At 37.7% G+C, this 19,659-nt stretch overlaps 1 pseudogene; it reads left to right on the plus strand.

Moving 5' to 3' along the window:
* Window positions 1-672: 672 nt before the first annotated feature.
* Window positions 673-18,930, plus strand: LOC135626396 (pentatricopeptide repeat-containing protein At3g26630, chloroplastic-like; annotated as a pseudogene).
* Window positions 18,931-19,659: the final 729 nt, after the last annotated feature.

The raw sequence follows: 19,659 nt of genomic DNA on the forward strand, positions 1-19,659 counted from the left end.
TCGGCAGGTTGCGGGTATGTTTTGTCCGGTCGGACCTCTCGGGTCCGTTGCTTGCTCTCGGGCTTCTCCAGTCCCGACCTGCTCCCCGCTCGACCCCTGCCGGGCCGGGTCAATCGGGGGAGTCGCTAGCCGCACGATCTGAGGAATGAGTAGAGCGAGCATTTGCATCATGCCCGCCATGGTCTGCACTTGCTTAGACAGGCCAAGGAACGCCTCGGGTGTAACAGCCGAGGGTCTTGTGACAAATCCGGGGGGCGACAAACCCGGGTCATTGAATAGGCTCCAGTAGCGATCTGGCATTGAGGTCAAATCCCACCATCTCTGGGAGCGGGGAGGGCCTGACTTTCAGGTTCGATGGAAGGGTGGTCGACATGTGGTTCTCCCTCAGGGAGGACTCCGGCCAAATGCTCCTGGACATGGCCCTCCTTCTAGCGCCAAAATGTTGGTGAACAAATGCGCCGTGGCTAGTGAGTCAGCATGGCCTAGTCCATGGGTTGATGTCAGGAGCTTTCTGTAGGGTGATTCGGATGATGAGGTACCCGAGCTCTTGGGAAGGAGTGCTAGTTGGCGTTGGTCGGAATCGGGGTTGATCAGCGAATTCCTTAGTGCCAGGCGAATCGTGCTTCCGTGCCGAGTCCTTCACCATTGATGAGTGGTCGCCCTCCTACAAAAATGGCCTTCGCCGGGTGGTACCCGGTCGTGGCCCCTCCGACGAGCAAGTTAGTAATGAGTGGGATTGCTTTTTCCCTCCTTTTTTCTTCTCCTCTGGCTGGAGGTTGGCCAGGGGTTTTATACCTTGGCGAGAGGGTTGAGGGCACATCGTTTTGGTGTCATTGTTGTGTTAGAATCCTTGCAGATTCTAAACTTGGGGTTGATCTCTTTAGGGGATCGGCCTCCTTGGAACTCTATAGGGGTTCCTCCCTCCAAGTTGCTGCTCAAAGGCTGCAGAAAAGATTCATCTATTGCTTATCAAAAGAGAAGGAATACATGGCTATAGGGCTTCTAAACCCTAACTCCTAATAGGACTCCTACTTAAGACTCTTACTTCTAACCAACTCCTAATAGGACTCCTAGTCAAGACTCCTATTCCCTTACAACTCCTAATTCTTCTCTAAGAAAACACCTCCTACATGAATGCCCCTCTCAATTAGGACTCTCCTAGCTAGAGTCCTAACAGAATGTCCCTCTCAATTAGGACTCTCCTAGCTAGAGTCCTAACAGTTTTAAATGGATGCCCCTCTCAATTAGGACTCTCTTAGTTAGAGTCCTAACAGTTTTACATGAATGTCCCTCTCAATTAGGACTCTCCAAGCTAGAGTCCTAACATGTTGGTCCCCGAGGGATGGGACGGCCCTTCTGACTGGCCACCGCACCGGGGCATGCAGTGCGACGTCAGACGGCATTGCCTCGAGCTGCCGGGATAGGATGTGTGGTATATCTTCTTAGTACGAGCTCCCAGGACGGGACGTGTGGCGTGGGGCTCTGACTTGGCGTCTGTGTCGGCTGTGATATGTTCAGACTGCCAAAATATACCATATCAGCTGTCATCGTCTTGTTGGTCCTCACGGTGGTGTAGACCATATACACCGTGTTGCAGTTCCACATATCTGCATGAACTCTGTCGCCTTAATATATGATTATCTGCTTGGTTTGATTTCTTTCCTTATTTCTACGTATAGGGAAAAATTATTATAATAAAATTTTATTTTTCTCTTTTATATTTCTCATCAAAATATCAACTTGTTACCAAACGTAAATATTAACCAAAGCAACATAAATAGTAGAACAATGAATCAATAATAAAGTGAGATATCGAATTTTTATGTAAAAAATTCAATGCGAGAAAAAACACTGGACCATAGTCTACTTCAAGCTTCCACTATCGCCAATAATGATAATAGGTTTACAATAAATATTTTCAAGAATAATCAGATGGTCATAAAAACATCAAGAACACATAACTCAATAATAACATATCATTATCACAAAGAAAATTTTTAGATTTCATAAAATAGGTATTGTAGGAAAGCACCTTAGAGAGGATAAATTACGGATCTGTATCATTAAGATTATAGAACTTATTACAAGAATTTTTTACATAAAATTTGGATCAAAATTGATGAAGTTTAACTGCTTGATCATATAGCAAAAGCCCCAAGTCAATTAATTCAAACTCACCTATAGGCTGAATTTAACAATTCTCCCCCTCTAGCTCATATGGTGGGCTATACTAAGCCATTTTTTCATCTACATGCTTCAAGCTTTTCCTTAGGCAAAGACTTTGTCAACATGTCTGATCCATTCTCATTGGTTTACATATTTTTCAAGTACAATTCTTTCATCTCAAGCACATCACAAATCTAATGATATCTTACATCAATATGCTTGGATTTAGAATGATATCTTGAATTCTTGGTAAGGTGAATGATATTTTGACTATCAAAATAAACAGTATATCCTTCATGTTTCAAGCCCAATTCTTGTAGAAACTATGTATTCAGTAATTACTATGTATTCTACTTCTATGTTTCAAGCCCAATCCATAAAGCTTCCTTGCAGGCTTTAGTAATTACTATGTATTCTACTTCTATGGTTGATAGAGTAATACAATTCTATAACTTAGACTGCCAAAAGACTACTTCCCTTGCAAATGTCATCAAGAACTCTGGAGTTGACTTCTTGGAATCAGTATTACCTATCATGTCTGCATTTGTATACCCTTCTAGCACAGGTTCACCACTGCTAAAACATAAACACAACTTGAAAGTACCTCTTAGATATCTTAATATTCATTTCACTATTGCCTAATGTTCTTTGCCAGGATTATAGAGAGATTGACTGACAACTCTAATTGCATGAGCTATATCTGGCTTAGTACAAATTATAGCATAAATCAAACTACCTATTGCAGATGAGTAAGGCACTTTAGATATTTCTTCTTTTTTTCTTACTTATAGGACATTATTTCGAACTAAGCTTGAAATGACCTACAAATAAAGAACAAACTACTTTGGCTTTATGTTAGGATCAAGAGCACTAAGAAGGGGGGGGTGAATTAGTGCAGCGGGAAACTTTCGACGATTTAAAATGACGTTCGTACGATAAAAACGATTTCGGTAAGAAAATCGATTCGGAAATCACTTTAACTTGTGATCAAGCGAGATGCAGTTAAAGTAAAAATATAGAGGCAGTTTGCAGTTAAGATAGAGAATAGAATGTAATTGCAAATTGAAATACGACGTTCGTACGATAAAAGCAATTTCGGTATGAAAGCCGATTTGAAAGTTGCTTTAACTTAGATTAGGCGAAGTGTAGTTAAAGTAATAAGGAAGTAAAGCACATATGGAGGTTTGCAGTAAGGTAAGCAGCAAGAAGAAATGCAAACCAGAGAGCACCGTAATTTTAGAGTGGTTCGGTCAATCTTGACCTACATCCACTTTTGGCTTCCTCCTCCGACGAGGTCACCGACGTCCACTAGAGGCATTCCTTCAATAGGCGAAGGTCAATCACCCTTTTACAGTTTCACTCCTTTTGACGGGCTTAGGAGACAACCCTTACAAACTTTTCTCTCCTCTCTTGAAAGATCAAAACTTGAAAGAAAAGAGGGAGGAGAACTTCTAGCCTTTACAATACTTTTGAGCTCTAAAAATCACAGAGTAAGATTCGATTTTCGGTGCTTTTGGTTGCCCTTTTATGTAGGAAAGGGTGGGGTTTATATAGGCCCCAAACTTGTTTGAATTTGGAGCTCAAAAGTGTCTTTTCCCGGATTTCCGGTGTCCTAGTGGTACTACCTCATGACTGGGGCGGTACAATTGCCTAACAGAGCTCGGAGACCGAGCTCTAGCGGTGCCACGGCCTGACAGGGGCGGTTGCACCGCCCAATCTCACTCGGAGACTGAACCCAAGCGGTGCCACCGCCTGATTGGGGCAGTTGCACCACCAAGTCTCGCTCGGAGACTGAGCCTAGGCGGTGCCACCGCCTAACCTGGGCGGTTGCACCGCCCAGCTTTCCTGGGAAACTATCTCTTGGGCGGTGCCACCGCCGACCCTGGCGGTGCCACCGCCTAGCAAGAATTCTGGTCTGAATGGATTGATCCATTCGGCCCAATTTGAGTCTATCAAGGGCCCAATTGCCCCCAGATTAAGTTAATGGGATCACCTCTCATTCCTAACTTAATCTACATGCTAACTATGATATTTCTTAAGACATTTACTGCAACTTTCTTCGGTGCGTCAATCGCTTCTTCCGGCGAGCTTCCAGCGAACTTCCAACAAACATCCGACGAACCTTCGATAATGCTCCGGTGGACTTCCGGCAAACTCCTGGACTTGAGACGATCCACTTGGCGAGTTTCGATGAGCTTCTTTGGCAAGCTCCTGGACTTCTCGGATTTGTTCCCGTAGAACCTCCGATGACCGTCCGGACTTCCGTCGAACTCCCAACATAATCATAGTCTTGACTCTGGTGCAACTCCTACTGCATGTCTTACTTCCATCGTAGTTAATCCTACACGTGTAAAACAAAACTTCGATTGAGACAATTAATCCTAAGTAATTAACCAAGTTGTCCGGCATATCATTTGTCCCTCGACGCTTCGTTTGATTATTCGGCACATCGTCCTCTCTTGTGGCCTATTGCCTAATCGGCCAGTTGACTCCGCAACTCCGATATCCTTGGCGTAATACCCGCTCTTCTTGGCCCGATGCCCGAATCCATGGCCCGAAGCCTTCTATCGATACGTCGATCGATCCACCGGCCTGACATCCAATCTTCTGACATGTTCCTCTAGCACAACATGATTTTTCCTGCTTTAATTGTCTCATCCTGATTGAAGCATCCTGCGTCACTCAAAACACAGATTAAAACATAAACACAATTATCAATTGGTTTCATCATCAAAATACGAGATTCAACAATCTCCCCCTTTTTGATGATGACAACCAATTGATGACGGAGTTAAACTTAACTCCCGGAGTTTAAACAAACTTCCCCTATCAATATGCCATATTGATATAACTTTAAATTCAAACTGAATTCAAGTCATTACAATATTCATCATGAATACTTACAACATGTCATCATGAACTTATGCATAAACTTATGCATAACATCATATTTCTTCCCCTTTGTTATCAATAAAAAGGAGAAGTCCAACTATTCTTGTGTTTGTAGTATTAATTCAACTTATTGCATGAAAAACATAATATCAAGTTTTATCATCATGCAGTTTTGAAGCTAGAAAATTTAACAAGTGTTACATCATGCTTAGAATATTCAAGCTATCAAGTTTTAGATATGCAAGTTTTACAGCATACAAGATAGCACTTTTGGTAATGTTCAAGATAGCAAGTTCTACATCATGCAAGCTAGCAATGTTACAACATTTTAGAATATGCAAGCTAGCAATTTAGAGATGTTCAATAAAGCAACTCTTGCTTCTTGAAATATACAAGTTTTATAATATACAAGCTAGCAAATTCAAATATATGCAAGTTGGCATATTTGCTTTTCTTGAGATAGGCACGATAGCACATTTTTATATTTTCTTGAGATTTCAAGCTAGCAATTCTTGGTAGATAGCAATTTCTTCTTTTTTGAGAAGTGTAATTTTTGCTTTCTTATTGAATTGTGCAAGCTAGCTATCTCCCCCTTAGTCATTGTCAAAAAGAAGGGAAGACCCTTTCTAAAGAAGGGAAGACCCTTTATGTCAATTTCTAAATCATGACAAAGGTGAGTAATCATTCTTATTTCAAAATTCCGTAATTGAGATAAACCTTGAATTCAAATTAAGGTAATTTTAATCATGATTCATATCATATGCAATACATCACATACATCATAATAAAAAGCATAAGTATTGCATGCATCATTTTAGCAACAAATCGTAGCATTTCATCACATGACAAGATATCAGCAAGTAAAATTACGATGCAAGTTCTTGATATCTTAACATGATGCAAACATGGCATATTGGCAATCATAGCATTTCGATCATCAATTTACCATATATTTCGATGCAAGCTTCTTTTGATATCTTAACATAATTCAAATCCAAATATGGCACTTGTAGCATCAATTCATATATTTCTCATTCAAATTTGGCAGTCATAGTATCAATTCATATATTTCTCCCCCTTTGTCATCAACAAAAGGAGAAGTAGCTCTAGCTATTTTAAAAGATATGCAAGTTTTTGTAATATGAAGCTAGATTTTCATCACAACATATAAGCACAAAAGCATAGCAAGATTCTTAAGTTCAATCATGGCAATTCAACACTTGCTTCTTGTGCAAGATTGCACTTTGCTTTTCTTTGCATGTTCTAACTAGCAAAAGCTTTATCCCCTTTGTTTTTGTCGAAAAGAAGGGAAGAGTACAAGCTAGCCAGCATTTGCCTTGAGCTAGCAATCTTTCTCCCCCTATGTCATTGCCGAGAAGAAGGAGAGGAACCAATGATTTAGACTTTTACATAAACTATGAATTTGCATCAATCAATATTTCAATCATCACATGATACAAACAAGACAATAATGCAAAGAAATCATGTCATGAAAGATATCAATTGTTAAACATGATATGATAATAGTCTTAAAAATTTTAATTTGCAATACATGTGATACATTGCGATACACTAAAAAAATTAATATGATGCTTTTAAGGATATCAACCTATTTTTGATACAAAGCATGGTAAGAGCAATTATATTGCAAGTTTTCTAAGTTTTACATTTTTTTGCTTCTTTCGAGATAGCAATTCTTTGCTTCTCTTTAGATTGCAAGATTTGCAATTCATTGGTAGTGTTCATGATAGCAAGTTCTTTCAATGAAATAATCAAGCTAGCAAATTTTCCTTCCTTTGAAATATGCAGGCTAGTAAACTAACTCCCCCTTTATCATTATCGAAAAGAAGGGAGAAATCAATGGCTAAAAAATTTTAATCATTATACAAGCCATATTACAAAATCATGTCATGATATCAAGAAAATTCAAGAAGGACATGATTCATTCGACAAATCTTTTTAATTGAGCAAAAGAATTATACAACCAAGAATCATGATTAAAATATATCAATATCATAGATCAAGTCATGATTCGTGATTCATCATAAAGCAAATTAATTTTCAGTCATCACATACGACATTTAAAGAATTTTTAAAACATAGGAGAATGATTAATTTAAGCATGCAATGTTTCAATCAAATTCAAGTCATGAATACCAATACTTTCATATTGTGAGTATCAATTCATGAATACCAAAAGATATTATTTGTGATTCCAATTTTGTAAGATCAAGATTATCATTTAGATAAAACTCATTCAAATTAAATCGTTAACTTGAAACTCATAATCAAGTCATCAAAATCAATTTCGAGATTCACAAAATATCATGAAATCATTAATCTCGATCAGATGGGAAATGTATTTTTCAAGTGATTCTTTTTCATCTAAGCATGCCTTAGTCTTTATATGCCAAATCAAGATAAGCATGAAAGTTCAAGACATAAAGACAAAATCTTATAAAACAACTCATCAAGCAAGATTTTAAACATCTATTTTCAAGCCATATAAAGAGTAAGTCAAGGATTCAATTATCTCATGTCATGAATTCCAATAGGCATCTCAAAATATCAACATCACATTAAAAAAATATTTCAAAAAGATATATCGATAACTAATTCATTTGTATCATTTCATTCATTCGGAAGATTCTCCTCTTTATTAAATAAATCTAGGAGAACAAAATGAATTAAAGGAGATATAACATGATTGATGCATTGAACATGATTCATATTTAAAATGTGTCTCATGTCATAAGTATGAATCAAGCATTTATGAAATCCGAAATCATCCTCGAAGTCACATTCAATAAATTCATACATGACAAGCATAGATTTATTGAAAAGTCGATAAGATAGAGGATCACATTTCATTTTTATAAATTTCTATTCATGTGATTTGCTTCTTATAAGCATGTCTTTACCTTTAATAAAACAAGTGTCAACATTTAAGATGAAAAGGTAAATTTCATAAAACAAATCATCAAGCATGATTCCATGATAACATCCTTTTAATATCTTGATATTCATCATCAAGTATGATTTCAAAAAGTATGTTCAAGAGAAACTATTAAGACCAAATACATGATACACTCATTTATTTTCAAAATATTCATTATGTTTATTTTCATGAGATTCACAAGATTGGTAAAATAAATTCATTAATCTCAATAGGATAGAAAATTCATTTCCATTTCATACAATTGATTTCATGTGAGGGTATTCAAGTCTTTTGTGAAAACATGTATCATCATTTAAAATCGAAACATAAGTTTTATCATGAAACCGTCAAGACCAAACACATCATGATATCACATCTATCATCAAAAGACTATCAAGAAATTCATACATAGATGTACATGCACTATGTCATCTTAATATGTCATGAGAATGTCATCTTAATTCGTCATAAAAACGATTAGACCAAAAATATGTTAATCTAAAATGAGAGTTTCAAATCAATATTTACTTCAAAAACTCATGCATGACATAAAATCATCAAGATACACATGCATGGATTAATCCTAAGCATTATCACATATCATATAATTATCATCCCTAATGTTGCATATATCATTCAACATTTCAAAACATAATATGCATGAAACCTTAGCAATATACTTTTCATGATCAAATTTTTAATTTTTCAATGATGCTAAAAAGAGAAACATGATATAATTTTTGAAAAATAATTTTTTATTTCCTATTCCTACTATCTAAATTAAGCACTCATGAAAAACTTCAAGTAATTTCAAAATAATTCAAGAGAGTTGAGTTACTTACCTTGTAGTCAAAGCCCAATTCATCGTTTCACCTTTGGAAGTTCTTGATTCATCCTTGGTTGTCTTCCTCTTCTTTGGCCTCTTCCTCCATTCAAGTTCATTGTTTATTTTAGATTTTTGTTTAATAAACTTATTAAGATTTAGTGTTCGAAGTTCAAGTTCATCATTGTCCTCATCACTTGAGTCATCGCTCAAGTGGTATTCATTTGTCCGGAGTTTCAAATCCTTCCTATTCTTTGGAAAGTGATTCAAGTGCTCATCGGGTTCAAAATGTTCCAAAAGTATCATTTCATAGGTCATTAATGACCCGATTAATTCTTCTAATGGAAAATCATTTAAATTTTTTATCTCTTGTATTGCGGTTATTTTAGGATCCCACCTTTTTGGAAGGGATCTAAAGATCTTGCTTACGAGATCAAAATTCAAAAAAGATTTACTAAGAACTCTTAGATTATTGACAACATCCGTAAAACAGGTGTACATGTCACCTATAGTCTCGCTTGGTTGCATTCGGAAAAGCTCAAAATCATGCAATAAAATGTTAACTTTCGAGTCTTTGACTCTACTAGTTCCCTCGTGCGTGATTTCAGGTGTTCACTAAATATTAAAAGTCGTTTCACACGTAGAAATCCGATTGAACTCATTTTTATCCAAAGCGCAAAATAAGGCATTCATAGCCTTTGCGTTTAAAGAAAAATACTTCTTCTCCAAATCCGACCATTCGTTCATCAGTTTAGAAGGAAGTTGAAAACTGTTTTCAATAATATTCCACAAATCCAAATTCATAGAAATCAAAAAAACTCTCATTCGAGTTTTCCAATAAGTATAGTCTAATCCGTTAAACAACGGTGGACGAACAACCGATAAACCCTCTTGAAAGCCATGAAGAGTCATTTCTCTCGGGTGTAAATCTGAAATGAGAAATACCGAGCTCTGATACCAATTGTTAGGATCAAGAGCACTAAGGAGGGGAGGGGCGGGGGGGGGGGCGGGGGGGGGTGAGGTGGAATTATTGCAGCGGAAAACTTTCGACGATTTAAAATAACGTTCGTACGATAAAAATGATTTCGGTAAGAAAGTCGATTCGAAAATCACTTTAACTTGTGATCAAGCGAGATGCAGTTAAAGTAAAGATATAGAGGCAGTTTGCAGTTAAGATAGAGAATAGAATATAATTGTAAATCGAAATACGACGTTCATACGATAAAAGCGATTTCGGTATGAAAGCCGATTCGGAAGTTGCTTTAACTTAGATTAGGCGAAGTGCAGTTAAAGTAATAAGGAAGTAAAGCATATATGGAGGTTTGCAGTAAAGTAAGCAGCAAGAAGAAATGCAAACCAGAGATCACCGCAATTTTAGAGTGGTTCGGTCAATCTTGACCTACATCCACTTTTGGCTTCCTCCTCCGATGAGGTCACCGACGTCCACTAGAGGCCTGCCTTCCTTCAATAGGCGAAGGCCAATCACCCTTTTATAATTTCACTCCTTTTAACGGGCTTAGGAGACAACCCTTACAAACTTTTCTCTCCTCTCTTGAAAGATCAAAACTTGGAAGAAAAGAGGGAGGAGAACTTCTAGCCTTTACAACAATTTTGAGCTCTAAAAATCACAGAGTAAGATTGGATTTTTGGTGCTTTTGATTGCCCTTTCATACAGGAAAGGGTGGGGTTTATATAGGCCCTAAACTGGTTTGAATTTGGAGCTCAAAAGTATCTTTTTCTGGATTTTCGGGGTCCTGGCGGTACTACCTCCTGACTGGGGCGATACAACCGCCTGATAGAGCTCGGAGACCGAGCTCTGGCGGTGCCACCACCTGATAGGGGTGGTTGCACCACCTAGTCTCGCTCGGAAACTGAGCCCAAGCGGTGCCACCGCCTAGTAGGAATTCTGGTCCGAATAAGTTGATCCATTCGGCCCAATTTGAGTCTATCCAGAGCCCAATTGCCTCCATATTAAGTTAATGGGATCACCTCCCATTCTTAACTTAATCTATATGCTAACTATAATATTTCTTAAGATATTTACTGCAACTTGCTCTGGTGCGTCAATCGCTTCTTCCGACGAGCTTCCGGCGAACTTCCAGCGAACATCCGACGAACCTTCGACGATGCTCTAGTGGACTTCCGGCAAACTCCTGGACTTGAGACGATCCACTTGGCGAGTTCCGATGAGCTTCTTTGGCAAGCTCTTGGACTTCTCGGATTTGTTCCCGCATAACCTCCGACGACCGTCCGAACTTCCGTCGAACTCTCGAACTCCCAACGTGATCATAGTCTTGACTCCGGTGCAACTCCTACTACATGCCTTACTTCCATCATAGTTAATCCTGTACATGTAAAACAAAATTTCGATCGAGACAATTAATCCTAAGCAATTAACCAAGTTGTCCGGCATGTCATTGGTCCCTCGACGCTTCGTCCGATTATTCGGCGCATCGTCCTCTCCTACGGCCTATTGCCCAATCGGCCAATTGACTCCGCAACTCCAATATCCTTGGCGCAATACCCGCTCTTCTTGGTCCGATGCCCGAATCCACGGCCCGAAGCCTTTTGTCGATACGTCGACCGATCCACCGGCCCAACGTCCAATCTTCTAATATGTTCCTTCGGCATAACATGATTTTTTGTGCTTTAATTGTCTCATCCTGATCGAAACATCCTACGTCACTCAAAACACAGATTAAAACATAAATATAATTATCAATTTGTTTCATCATCAAAATACGAGATTCAACACTTTACTTTGAATCTTTCAAGAACATTTTCAATGTAGGTCTCTTAAGATAGTCAAATTTTCTCATTCTTCCTATCATGAAGAATCTTCATGCCAAGTATTTATTTTGTCGATCTTAAGTCTTTCATGGCAAAAGACTTAGCTCTCTTTTAAGCTTTTCAATTTTACTAGCATCATAGCCAACAATCAGCATACCATCAACATATAGCAGGAGAATAATGAAATCATCATTTAAAATTATTTTTATAAATATACAATAATTAGATATGGTTCTATTATATCCTTGGCTCATCATAAAAGAATCAAACTTTTTATATCACTGTTTGGGTGCTTGTTTGAGACCATATAAGTTTTTCTTAATATTGCACACTATATTTTCTTTTTCGTTGACTTTGAAACCTTCTGGTTGCTCTTTGTAAATTTTTTCTTCTAAGTTACTACGAAGAAATACTATTTTCAAATTAATTTGCTCAACTTCTAAGTTTAAATTGATAGCCAAACCAAGAACAACTCAGATAGAGGATATTTCACTATAGGAGAAAATATTTTTTCAAAGTCAATACATTTCTTCTGACTGAATCATTTTACAACTAGTCGTACCTTGTATCTTTGTTATGAGCTATTAGTTTTAGTCTTCAATTTGTAAAGTCATTTATTCTTGAGAGTTTTCTTTCTTTTAGACAACTTTACTAAGTCATAGATGTGGTTTTCAATTAAGGATCTCATATCTTCTTACGTGGTTTTAACTCACTCATTCTTTTACTCATGTAAAATAGCTTCTTGGTAAGTTTCTGACTCTCCCCATTAATAAGCATAACATACTCATGTGGAGGATATCTTGTAGATGGTTGTCGCTCTCCTGTAGATCTTTTCAATGGAATCTCAACTGGTGGTGGAGGTGCTTGTTCAAATTGTTTAGTTAGTTCAACATCATCAACTATAGGAGCATAATCACTAATATTCTCACCATAATCTTCTTGTTCATCTCTCTCATGATCATCATTAACTATAGGTGGAGGAATTGGACCCAAACTCTAAGGAATATAAATAGAGGTTTTTGACTTCTCAACATTGTCACCATCATCAAACAATTGGTCTTCAAGAAACACAATATCTCTACTTCTAATAATCTTCTTATTCACTAGATTCCATAATCTGTATCCACACTCTTCATGACTATACCCCAAGAAAATATATGCTTTTGTCTTATTATCAAGCTTGGACCTCTAATCTTTGGGAATATGAATAAATGCTTTATACTTAAAGACTCTTAAATGATCATAAGATATATCTTTTCCTTTTCATACTCTCTTTGGAACATGACCTTTCAGAGGAACTGATGGAGAAAGATTTATCAAGTCAACTATAGTTCTCATAGCCTCCCCTTAAAATGACTTAGGTAACTTGGCATGAGAAAGCATACACTTAATTCTTTCTTTAATGATTTTGTTCATTCTTTCTGCCACATTGTTTTGTTGAGGAGTTTTAGGAATTATTTTCTCAAACCTGATACCATGGAATCTATAATAATTCTCAAAAAGACCCTTGTACTCGCTACTATTATCTACTCAAATACACTTTAGCTTTTTGCCAGTTTTTCTTTCAACACTAACATGAAACTCTTTGAAAATATCGAGTACTTAATATTTAGATTTCAAAGCAAAGGCTCAAACTTTTCTAGAATGATCATCAACAAAAGTAATAAAATAAATAGCACCTCAAAGAGTTTTAGTTTGCATAGTACAAATATCAGTGTGAATCAAATCAATAACATTTGATCTTTTAAATAATGGATAAGTATGAAAAGTAACTCTATGTGTTTTTCCAACTAAGTAATGATCAAAAGATTTAAGAGATGTACCTTGCAATTCTAATAAGATATACTTTCTAGCAAGAGTTTGAAGTGACTTCTCGCCGATATGACTAAGTCTCTTATGCCAAAGATCTATACTTTCACCCTTTTAAATTGCATTAATCTCTCATTTGTGTAGCTTAGCTTCCATAACATAAAAAGAGTTTAGCTTCTTTCCTCTCGCTATAATTAGAAAAATTTTAGTGAACTTTCATTTGCTTTCACCAAAATAGTATGTAAATCCTTTATCATCAAGTCTGCTTGTAGATATCAAGTTAAGATGAATATCTAGAACATGTTTAACATCTTGATAAATATATAACTACTGGGCTTATATTTTGGTGACCCACTTATCGAGAGTTGAAAATTTAAAATATTATCCAATATGTTTTACACTTAAAAGGCTAGTTTGGTGGTGGGGAACTAGGCTCAATTATGTTGAAAGTGTAAGTTAGCTTAGCTAGTTAAGATTTTGATAGATTATCATAAGGTTTTAAATTCGAATCACACCATTGTCACTTATCCTTATCATACTTACTATATAAAAGGGATCTCATATCTCTTGATTAGGAAATCATATATTCCCTAATTTCTACCATAAAAGAGATTTGACATCCCTTAATTTGTGTAAATTCAACTGTTTATGAGATTGATTTTATTATCTTTTACCCTATAAATAGGATATATAACAAATATTAAGTAAAATTATAAGCTTCTTCTTATTTCTTTTTTTATAACATGATATTAGAGTTATTCACTTGATAATCTTATACTCTATCGCTACTTCTACTCCATCGCTCGCAGCCTTATGATCTACATAACTATAATAGTTTCTATTGCCCTTCTCGTGAGATTCCTTCACTATTGTGATTATTCTTTTATCTCTCTCCAGTTGAGTATAATCAAGATCTTACCCTTATCAACTGCTGAACATAGTCGAGATCCTACCCTAGTTAGATTCTTCGTTGTTAAACACAATTGAGATCTTGCTCTCACTATATCCTCTATCGCTGAGCACAGCCAAGCTCCTTTGTTATATATCTCATTGTCCTGACTCGATTATGTACTAAAGGATGGCATCATCCTCTAGAAGCATACCTTCATTGGATCTCCTTTTACCTCTAGTTAACAATATCATACTTTTATTAGTTTGCATTATATGAAATAATCCCTAGGTCAATCTATTAATGAATTTTATTTTCAGATGATATTTCTTTAGGATAAACTTATTTTATATAAACCTCGACGGGGATGCAAAAATAATGCTACATTATTTGAGACATATTATGATATATTAAGATTAAATTATATTTTAATAGCTTTAAATGATGATTCTGAGTGCTTTTTTGGTTTATTGCAAATTGATTCTTTGTTACTAATGCATAGTTAAATAAGTTGTAATAATCTAATAACTTAGCCATTGTTTAGTATTTGCAAACCTGATTCTCATGACCATTGTAAAAGCCTAAGGTATATTGTCATTTGACGCTGAGTTAAGTGTCTCTACTCTAATTGTCTTTTAATTTGATACTATTAAACTGAATCTTTTGAACCTTATTATTAACTTAAAATATGAAAGAAGTTTTGCCAGATATGCCCGAACATAATCTTATAAGAACTTGGCACGAGGATGCAATATTTTCACTCTTAGCCATCCTATAACATAGGGTTAAGGTTCATTTTAGCTTATGCAGTTTTGGTCATCGATTACTTAAGTTCTTATAATTTACTCATATCTAAAATAACTCATTTATTTTTTAAAATATAACATATAAACCTCTAGTTAACAGACGTTAGTGTTTGCTTACGTTGCATGCTAACTCATAATAAATTATTAATATAATGATATATATAATTTAAGTTTGAAAAAAGATATCTATTTTAGCCCTTGTGGTTTTGATTATGGACTACTTAAGCCCTTATGGTTTTGTTTATGTCTAAAATAACCTATACATTTTAAAAAAACGTAGCATATAAGCTCCTCCCGTCAAGTTTGAGTTAAAATGTTAAAGTATGCTTACATGGCATATTGACTCATAATAAATCATTAATATAATAACATGTGTAATTTAAGTTAAAAAAAATCTATCTTATCGAGAAAGAGGAAGCGACGGAGGCCATAATAGCAAACAAAAGCGGAAAGGTAAAGGTAGGAGAAGTCGGAGGCAGAAGTGAGGAAAAGCTGGACCACCATATCGTAAACACGATAGGTGAGAGCATAGGAGAGGACAAAGTGAGAAGTGGTGGGGATGAAGATGCTCAGGAGAAAGAAGAGGGACCAGGATACCATTGTATAGCTAGCATCAGACTGATTAATGAACATTCACCTAAGGTAGGATTGGAAGCTCCTGAGCTTATCATTAGCATGGGAGAGGCTACGTGCATACGACGCCCAACTAGGCAGTAGCAACTTGGTGTTGTTTCTAGTGAATGCTTCCATAATCATGCCTCCTCTCGTTATTGATGGTGATCTCAATTTTTTAATTTAAATTATATATATTATTATATTAATAATTTATTGTGAGTCAGTATATGACGTAAATATACTCTAATATCTGTTAACTCAAACTTGATATGAAGGACTTATATGCTATGTTTTTTAAAATATAAAGATTCTTTTAGACACGAGCAAAATCATAAGGGTATAAGTGGTCATTGATCAAAATCATAACCGCTCAAATGGATCTTTTTTAATTTAAATTATATATCATTATATTAATAGTTTATTATGAGTCAGCATGTTATGTAAGCAGATTCTAACATTGGTTAATTCAGACTTAATGGGAAGACCTTATATGTTATATTTTTGAAAATATAAGAATTATTTTAGACATGAGTAAACCATAACTTAAGTAGTCAATGACCAAAACCTACTAAAAAGAACTAAAATTAATATGTTCATGAACTAAAATTAAGTGGTCCATGACCTATAACATGTTCGAAAAAAAGATCAATCATTAATTGAACTAATCGGCTTATATGTATCAAATTAAGTGGTCCATGACCACTTAATTTTAGTCTTATGTAACCCATCTAACATAAGACTAAAATTAAAAAGACACATTCAATATATCTATAAATGTATATATATGCCTATATGTATCTAATCGGCTTTAGTCAAATTAAAATACCATTAATTGAACTTCGAAGGTTTTTTGTCACTAAGCTCAAATAACAACGAAAAAAAGTATTTGGACAGCTATTATGTCATGATACTCTACCACAGTTATATGTCTACAGTTATGCTTGCAAATTATTATACTATTGCAAGAACTTTCATCTGAATTTGGTGGACCACAATCCATTCATTTAGATCAATAAAAAATACAAATCATTTATCTTGATATCAAGAGAAGGAAACATAACCATTGCATTCATTCTCAAATGTTACTTGGCAGCTACTTAAGTTCCTTCCAAAACCATTGTTATTATTCGGATCGATCGATAGTCGATATGATTATGATCTTATCCTAAAAGATACAAAATCATCTTAATAATCTGTATGACAATCTGACAAGATAATTCTTATGACATTAAGATGTTCGAGATGACTTTTCGCAATTGACGAACCACTCAGAATATTTTCTATCAATCAATATCCTAAAGAGAGATTTAATTTTATCATGCAATCTCATAAAACATATCATCAAATAATTGCTCAATCTCTAAGGTGCCATATTTGATTATTTTTTTAAATTTTAATTAATAATATATCATCATCATCATCATCATCATCATCAAGGAGATGACGTGGACCTGCGACACGTTCCCTTCTCAAGTTCGAGATAAGTAGGTCGACGGCACACTTGAAGAGGACAGAACGCCAGTAACTCCTCGCCGAACATATGCTATTATGCCTCGCCTGCAACCTCGATCCCATTCGCCCACCGCAACTCCCATTCAGGCCGCGCGCCCGCCGACGGCGCGCTCGCCCTCAAGCCCCGCGAGGCTCTCCGCCTCCTCAGCCGAAGCGCCTCCACCACCCCTGGGACATGTCAAGCTTACCCACGCCCGCATCTTCCGCTCCGGCCTGTACCACAACCCCGCCCTCCTCCCCTCCCTCCTCCGCCTCTACTCCTCCCACTGCCGTCTCGATCTCGCCGCCCGCCTCCTCGCCACCTTCCCCGACCCTCCCACCATCCCATGGAACCTCATGATCCGCGCCCACGCCGGCGCGGGCGCCCCCCTCGACGCCGTCCTTCTCTATAACCGCATGCTCTCCCGCGGCCTCCGACCTGATAAGTTCACCTTCCCCTTCGTCGTCAAGGCCTGTTCGATGCTCCTGGAGGTTAGTAAGGGCAAGGAGGTCCACGCCTTTGCTATCAAGTCTGGGTTCTGGCCTGACACGTTCCTGCGGAACGCCCTCATTCATCTCTACCTCTGCTGCGGCGACCCAGTGAGCGGGCGGAAGGTGTTCGACGAAATGCCAGTTAAAAGCGTCGTGTCGTGGACCGCTCTGCTTTCGGGACTCGTGGCGTGCGGCGAGGTAGAGGCCGCTAGAACCGTCTTCGACACCATGCCGATCCGAAACGTGGTGACTTGGACGGCGATGATCGACGGGTACGCGAGGAATGGGCGCCCAGATGAGGCGTTCAGGCTGTTCCGGAGGATGCAGGACGACGACGTGATGCCGAACGAGTTCACGGTGGTGGCGCTGTTGATCGCGTGCGCAGAGCTTGGGAGCCTGAGTGTGGGCCGTTGTGCATGAGTTTGCCCAAAAGAATGGCGGACTCGACAAGGTCGTCTACGTGGGCACTGCGCTCATAGATATGTACAGCAAATGTGGAAGCTTGGAGGACGCGGTGAGAGTGTTTGATCATATGCCAGTCAAGAGCGTGGCAACTTGGAACTCCATGATCACTAGCTTCGGCGTTCATGGGCGGGGAAAGGAAGCGGTGGCTCTTTTCATGGAAATGGAGAAGGCAAAGGTGCTGCCGGATGGAATCACCTTTGTGGGCGTCTTGAGCGCCTATGTGAGGGAGTGCATGGTGGAGGAGGCCTGCAGGTTCTTTGGGTCCATGGTCGAACGATATGGCATCGGCCCATGTCGCGAGCATTACGACTGTCTCGTGGAGCTCTTGAATCGTGCTGATGACTTAGATGAAGCAACCAAAATGGTTGATAATTCGCTACTAAAGCTTGGCGTTGCTGCAAGACAAATGCTGAAGAAATTGTGCCAAACAAATGCCGACATGAGGCTCCAAAAAGTTAGTTGTTCTCATCCTCATGGATTCGAAAACCTTCAAAAGCGTTGAGCGTGAAGTAGAATAGTTTCAGCCTGGAAAACAAAGATGAGTGCTACCAAGACATGGCCGACAAGTTTATGCTAAGAATTGCAACTCTATTGCAGTGCTGGATCCTGGATTCCAGTCTCTGTAAACGATACAGTTCAGAAGAAGAAGCTGGCTGTCTAAGATAAATGAAATGCGTGTTAGGCAAAACAGCAGAAAATGAACATTCAAACGGGAGTATCTATTTCTTTGAAGCACTAGCGATCAGTTCCTCTCCCTCTTGGAAGTTCCGCTTTCTCCTCCCCTGGTACTACCTGACACAATTCCCTGTTCCTCTCTTGTTCATGGCAGCTGTGCTGCTATTCCCCCTGAAGCCCTCTTCGCCCCTATCTCGGATGGGTCTCGCCTCTACATGGCTTCAACCTCCCCCATCGTCTCGGGCAAATCTATTAACAAAAAAGCTAAAGGTGTTGCGGATGGGCAGATCGATCCCGTTCTTTAAAGGCAGTTCTTCCAGATTCAGTGCAAGTCCAACCTCAAGTTGGACCTATATGTCGATTAGTTTTCTTTCGCCTATGATGGCTAGCAAACCAATCTATCTGACAAATTTTTGAGTAAAATTCTTTCACTTTGACCTTATGAAATCTATGTTTCCAAAGATTTGAAACCTGCCAGTTGGACGCTATATTATCCACGAAAGGTTTTTTTTTTCTTTTGATTTCACTTGTGGTGGAAATGAATCACGTCGAGGACCCTAGTATTTCAAAATCAATCCCTCGTCCTCGTCCTTTAAAAATTATATTTTTAGCTTTTATTAAAAAAAAAGAGCCCATCCCCACCTAGTTACAACTTTTGGGCCCTCTCTTGCAATTCCTTCTAACCCTAATTCCTCTCTCAAACATCTTTCAGTAGTTTCTCAAAGTCAATCAAGCCACCTTATCCCTTGTCCAAGACAAATTTACTTGGATTTGTGTTCTCTGCAACCTTACTCAGTCAGCCCTAGGA

The sequence above is a fragment of the Musa acuminata genome, chromosome BXJ2-11 (genome assembly GCF_036884655.1).
Source record: "Musa acuminata AAA Group cultivar baxijiao chromosome BXJ2-11, Cavendish_Baxijiao_AAA, whole genome shotgun sequence".
NCBI lineage: Eukaryota > Viridiplantae > Streptophyta > Magnoliopsida > Zingiberales > Musaceae > Musa > Musa acuminata.